The 6,306-nt window shown below is 41.0% G+C and overlaps 1 long non-coding RNA gene across 7 annotated transcripts; it reads right to left on the bottom strand.

Annotated features, from left to right (window-relative positions):
- Positions 1 to 1,091: 1,091 nt before the first annotated feature.
- Positions 1,092 to 4,813, bottom strand: LOC109765243 (uncharacterized). Of its 7 annotated transcripts, XR_012189567.1 has the most exons (9): positions 4,450 to 4,813; positions 3,940 to 4,034; positions 2,971 to 3,106; positions 2,766 to 2,865; positions 2,535 to 2,614; positions 2,352 to 2,444; positions 2,163 to 2,271; positions 1,831 to 2,063; positions 1,092 to 1,481 (listed from the first exon to the last, which is right to left on the bottom strand). It is a non-coding gene; the product is annotated as an uncharacterized lncRNA (long non-coding RNA). The 7 variants fall into 7 exon arrangements; XR_012189566.1 differs by lacking the exon at positions 2,535 to 2,614 and having other exon boundaries at positions 4,450 to 4,768; XR_012189565.1 differs by lacking the exon at positions 2,535 to 2,614 and having other exon boundaries at positions 4,311 to 4,569.
- Positions 4,814 to 6,306: the final 1,493 nt, after the last annotated feature.

Genomic DNA, 6,306 nt, shown 5'->3' with positions numbered 1-6,306 from the left:
AAGGGGAGTCCAACTAGGATTCCCAATCCTAGTTGGAGTCCCCTTCCTTTTCCAAGAGGGGGCAGAGGGAAGGAGTAGGAGAAGGAGAAGGAAAGAGAGGGGGGGCGCCGCCCCCTCCCTAGTCCAATTCGGACTTGCCATGGGGGGGCGGCCACCCCTTGAGGCCCTTCTCTCCTTTCCCGTATGGCCCATTAAGGCCCACTACTTCCTCCGGCGAATTCCTATAACTCTCCGGTACTCCGAAAAATACCCGAATCACTCGGAACCTTTCCGATGTCCGAATATAACCTTACAATATATCAATCTTTACGCCTCGACCATTTCTAGACCCCTTGTCATGTCCGTGATCTCATTCAGGACTCTGAACAACCTTTGGTACATCAAATCACAAATAGCGTGCAGACCCTACGGGTTCGAGAACTATGTAGACATGACCGAGACGGATCTACGGTCAATAACCAATAGCGGAACCTAGATGCTCATATTGGCTCCTACATATTATACAAAGATCTTTATCGGTCAAACCGCATAACAACATACGTTGTTCCCTTTGTCATCGGTATGTTACTTGCCCGAGATTCGATCGTCGGTATCATCATACCTAGTTCAATCTACAAGAGATCGGGCCTACTATGACGAGCTAAAAAATGTCATCGAATAGCTAATAACGTCACAAATTACCCCCTGGTGACATTTTATGGGCGTCACAAGCATCGTCACGGAATCCCCGTCACAGATTACTCCTAGTGACGGCGCACGCGCAAAAACGTCATCGAAATTGGGACCTTTAGTGACATTATATAGAACGTCGTCGACTTACTATTTCCATGACGATCAATTAATGTCACATGTTAGGAGAAAATATGCCGTATTGTACCATATTCGGTGACGAGGCAAGTCACTAACTTTACGCCAGATCAACACCCGAGCGGCTATCCCACTAGTAGTGCCATTACTTTTATTATGGATGAAGATGACGCCATCAAAATATATTTACTTTCTTTCAAATCTAAATTACGATGAAAATAAGTATTTATTTCACATCACATAAGATTATATAAAAAAATTGAAGAGAAAAATCACATCATAAATTGATATCAAAGACAAATCATATTATGTATGAAATCGTCTCAGGCAAATCATTCTGTAAACAAAAATGGCGGTAAAAAACTGATGCAAGTTTAACACAGACAATAGACAAGATGAAAACAAATATTAACTAAAGACCACATATGTTATCCTGATGATTGCAATGTAAGGATGGTATTCATGAACCATCTGGTTGGGACTGGGACTGCAGAGTTGCTTTGGCCCTCAAAAAATCAAGCAGATTGTCTGTCTCCTTTTGCTTCTTTGCCCAGGCTTCATTCTTCTCTTGCTGGCTCTTCTTTAGAGCTTCCAATTCTTCTTGCTGCTTCTTTTGTATCTCTTGAAATGCTCTCTCTCGTGCTTCAAGTCTTGCGGCTAACTCCTCCCGATGCCTATAAATGACAAAACACAACAATGTTGCATCGTAATGAGATGAAAACATACAAGATAACAAGGTACAAGGGTACCAATTTAAAATAGATAAGTACATTATTAAATGTCAAGGCAAGCATGCCGACGGGCCAATGAAACAGTAAACTCAAGAATAACTTATAATGTTTTAAAATATGCATAATCAACAACTTGATTACAGGAAGCATCACCAAAAGGATATCAAGTCAACAACCCAAGTTAAAAGAAGCACTCCTTAGTTGAACTTTCGTTCACTTCAATGAGTGCACTATGCACACAGAAGCAAGAAAAAAGAAACAACAAGAACAGAAAGGGAAATAAGATAATTACCTGTCATTTGCATCTCTTGCCTCTCTATCCTTCTATTCAATTCTTTCTTCTAGAAATCGAATCTAGGATGATGAAGTAGAGCTCCCTGACCTCCCGGATCTTGATGCATACCCCATGCTAGAAAGGACGGTGCTATGGGAGCTTTCTTCCTTTAGAACTTCAGCCACAATCGCTGTATCGGATACTGGCTGCTCACCTTCAGATTGTGCTTCCCTTTTCTTTTCCATCGCATTCTATAGTACAAAGAAAAATATTGATGCTAAGGCAAAGTTCATATGCTAGCAATATGAGAATCTATTTCAAGTCAGAAACAATAGAGGAAGAAATCTTACATGAGCTAGAAGTCCTGACTCAGCACATGCTATCAGTCTTGCTGTTTGTATGGCTGTCTTTGAAAAACTCAATGGGACTTGGGTCCTGATTATTGTACTTGTCTTTTTTCTACAAGATATATGAAATTGTAACATTAATGCCAGATGCAATAGACATAGGACTACAAGTAAGATATTTGGAATTCTTACAAGTTTGCTGAAATAGGAAACATAGGACATAGATCCCGTCTTTTGGTGTTGCCTGACAGCTTCTCGGTTTTCCTTATTCATTTGACATATTTTCTACATAGAGAAAATGAATATAAGTATTTACATATGGTACAGTAGATGTGAATGCAAAAACTATTGTTGGTCGCATATCTTGTTACAAACCTTGTTTCTTTCATCAGACCATTTATTGACAAGGCTAGTCCATTTCTCATGAGTAATGTTGGGTGGCTTATTTGATAATGCTTCTTGACAGAATATGTGAATCAATCTTTGAGTCAATTATTTGTGATACTTATAGTGCACAATTACATGCAGATGATACAAGCAAGGCAATATTAAAGTCAGTCAATCGACATTGTACATATTATTTAAGATGTACGTCTGCATGAATACCATTGCTTTGGACTTAGCAAGAGCGACCTCCTCTTCATCTCCCAAATCCTCTTCCTCTACATGGGCCTCCTCTTCAGCATCTAGTTCATACTCTGAGTCACTGCAATCATCAGCACCTCGTGCCTTTTGTGTCAGTTGCGCATTAGGGGCACTAGGGTATACAAGGCTACGAGTTATGCTTTGTATGTATTTAAGAGACTCCTACTCCGCAGCCTTGTGTTCCGCAATCGTTGCATCATTTTCCTTCAAATATGCCCCACCCTTGCATTTCTGCTCCGCAAGATATTCCCTGCTATGCATATCACTCTCCAGAATTGGTGGTATGATTTTAGTAACTGAAGCTGGAAAAGATGACAAAGAGTGAACTTAATGAATTGCCGAGGGATCCGCCAGCCTACATTATCAACACTAGATGACTAAAATTTTCTTAAACTTGTTTGGAGGAGTACTTGTAACGTACATGATTACATTAACTTATCTCTTGAAACTTGGCTTTCATTGCTAGTAGACAAAAAAGACTAGATTGTGTAAAATAGTTATAAACAAGCAGCTCTACTATTAAGTAGTTCATGTGTTCCTTAATACTCAAACTTGGAATTGATGCTTGTGTAATTTGAGATGGCCAGGGCAGTATTTTAGTAGGTGCAACCGGAGCGGTTGAGCAGGGCCTCAAAAATTGGAGGGCTCACGACCTTGTAGGTAATTAAGATGTTAATTATTAGAGTAAACAATGATGGAAATATCGCACCCCAAGGCCCAAGCCACCTCCTACTTCTCTCTCCATCTCTCTCTCTAAATTACTCTAGCAGATCATGGTCATGTACACTAGCAATCACCCACTGGAGCTTTACGTCAGTCTTTCATGATCTACAACTACAATGCTACTCTGAAGGTTGTGGGAGTTCTCAGCACCCTATTCTTTTATTACTACTCGTGTTTATAAGTACACTATTACATCCAGTTTTTTGTTCTTTCTTAAATTTGTGCATCTGGTGCTGAATTCTACATGAAAATTATACTGTTGCAGTGATTAACAAACTATACTCCAACGTCGGGGCTTAAATTTTGATTTGCACAGGGCCTCTGATTTTCTATGTACGGTCCTGGAGATGGCAAAGACATTACTGTACGATGCTTTTGAGGGTTGCAGAACAGATCGAAGTAAACAACTTACTTGGAAATATGGAGCATCCAGAATTCAGTTAAACAAGAACAAGTGCAGACTCGGCCTTTATTCAGTTTCGAACAAGTGCAGACTCAGTCTTTATTCTGATTTGAACAAGAACAAGTGCAGACTCAATCTTTATTCAGTTTTGAACAACAACAAGTGCAGACCCAGTCTTTATCAAGAATTCGAAATAAATAACATACACTGTGAACTCCATATGGTAATATATTGTATCAAGAACAAGTGCAGACATTAAGTTTTGACCATCCTAGGTAACGACGATTTATGGGGTAGCGGAACCACAAACAGGGAAGCCACATGGTCGTTGAATTACAGGAAATCTCACGACAACTGAGTAAAAATCGAGTAAAACTTACAGAGCTACGGGATTTGCCACATGGTCGTTGTATTCAGAGATGTACACGACTGCGTGTGCTTTTCTCCCCCAAATCCCTTCCATGGTGATCCCTTACGTCTAGAGCTTGCGGGATGAGAAGGGCGGGATGAGAAAATTACCGTCAGCCGACGCTGGTCGCTACAATCTGTGGGGAAAGAGAGACGGGTGGGGAGGCCTCCTCCAATCTGCTGTCGCTGGTTGATGTAGTGGATCTGAGCTCGGCCGGTCGGGCGACCTCCCCCAATCCGTCGTCGCTGGTCGCTGCGAGCAGGGGGGATAGAGCGGAGTGCTCATGGGGATGGTTGTGTGGTGGATTCAAGGTCGGCCGGCGGGCGGCCACCCCCAATCTGCCGGCCCTGATCGCCGCAGTCGTGGGATATAGGAGAGTCGATTGAATCTGGCGAAAAAATGCCGGTGTGGGCGGTGGCCTTTAGCGGTGCCTCTTCGCGGGCGAAATAGAAGGAGAAATTTGGCTCGGCCTTTGACGGGTGGGGACAGGATGCGGGAATAAGAAAGAGAAACGGAGGGGAAAGAGTTTTTCTGGTGTGCAGATTGTTTTATTTTTCAGAATTTAATTTTCACATGATGTTGTGCAATTCATTTAATACGAAATAAGTAGCAAATGATTATTAAAAAAAGTAAACCTTACATAGACATTATGATGTGGTATTTTCCATGTAGTCTTTTCTAGAGATTTGTAAATATATATGTCGAAAGTTGTACATGTTAGATAACGTAGACAGGTATCTTAAATATGTGATCTTGGAATAAAACAAAATGCAAACGAGTGAATTTTCGTACTACTCCCTCCGTCTGAAAATACTTGTCGGATGAATGGATGTATCTAGATATATTTTAATTTTAGATACATCTATTTTATCTTCTCCGACGAGTATTTCGGGACAGAAAGGAGTACTTGTGTAAATAAAATTGGTAACGTCAAATGATGGTTTTCAACAACGATTGTTTAGAGTCTGAATCTACTCATCCGCGTAGTCCCCAACCTCTAGTGTAAGCGATCTAGGATGTACAAAGCCCTTTTTAGACGTATAAAACTCCTTTTTTATCAAGAGCACTCGTTGGCAGTGGCATGCAACTAGACATGAGGTCGTCCGATCATTGTACCCAACTTTTTTCATTCGACACAAACACACAAATGAATCTGTCCTAGAATTGGGCCTACTGTTCCTATAATTATCCATGATATACACCTTTTTCTGCCAACTACTACCTACCATTTTTATTTTTGAGATCGAACCAAACAATCGCAATGTCATACACATCACCTCACGAACAACCGTAATAACGTTATTTTCCATGCCACTGACTATTTATGAGATACAACAAAATAATTACATCGCTCGATAAAATGTGAGTAAGCAATGGGGGGTCCCATTGTCAACATTGACGTGTGGGTCCTACCATTCAATAAGATGTGAAGCATCTATAATGGGTCCCACTTCTGGACGTCACATGACAAAAAAATGAGTGTCATACATTCATAATAATCGGTGACTTTAATAGGTTTGTCATCAAATTACCAAATCGTCATAGAAATTGGCGAACTGGTGGCACTCAACCGTTGAGGCGATTTTGTGACGTTCACCATCACTGATTCATGGTGATCAGTGACGCCACCTATAAAACATCACACATTGGGTATCTGTGTGACGTTATTCACGATCGTCACGAGGATTTTCGTCACAGTATCTCAATTTTCTTGGATCTCTTTACTCGTTCCGTAATGCATCATCTTGCAACTAACTCATTAGTCACATTTCTTGCAAGGCTTATAGTGATGTGCATTACCGAGAGGGCCCAGAGATACCTCTCCGATACACGGAGTGGCAAACCCTAATCTCAATCTATGCCAACCCAACAAACACCTTCGGAGACACCTGTAGAGCATCTTTATAATTACCCAGTTACTTTGTGACATTTGATTGCACACAAGGTGTTCCTCCGGTATTCGGAAG

Source organism: Aegilops tauschii, chromosome 7 (assembly GCF_002575655.3).
Source record: "Aegilops tauschii subsp. strangulata cultivar AL8/78 chromosome 7, Aet v6.0, whole genome shotgun sequence".
NCBI lineage: Eukaryota > Viridiplantae > Streptophyta > Magnoliopsida > Poales > Poaceae > Aegilops > Aegilops tauschii.
The sequence above is the reverse complement of the archived record's forward strand: the minus strand, read 5'-3'. Positions and strand labels throughout refer to the sequence as shown.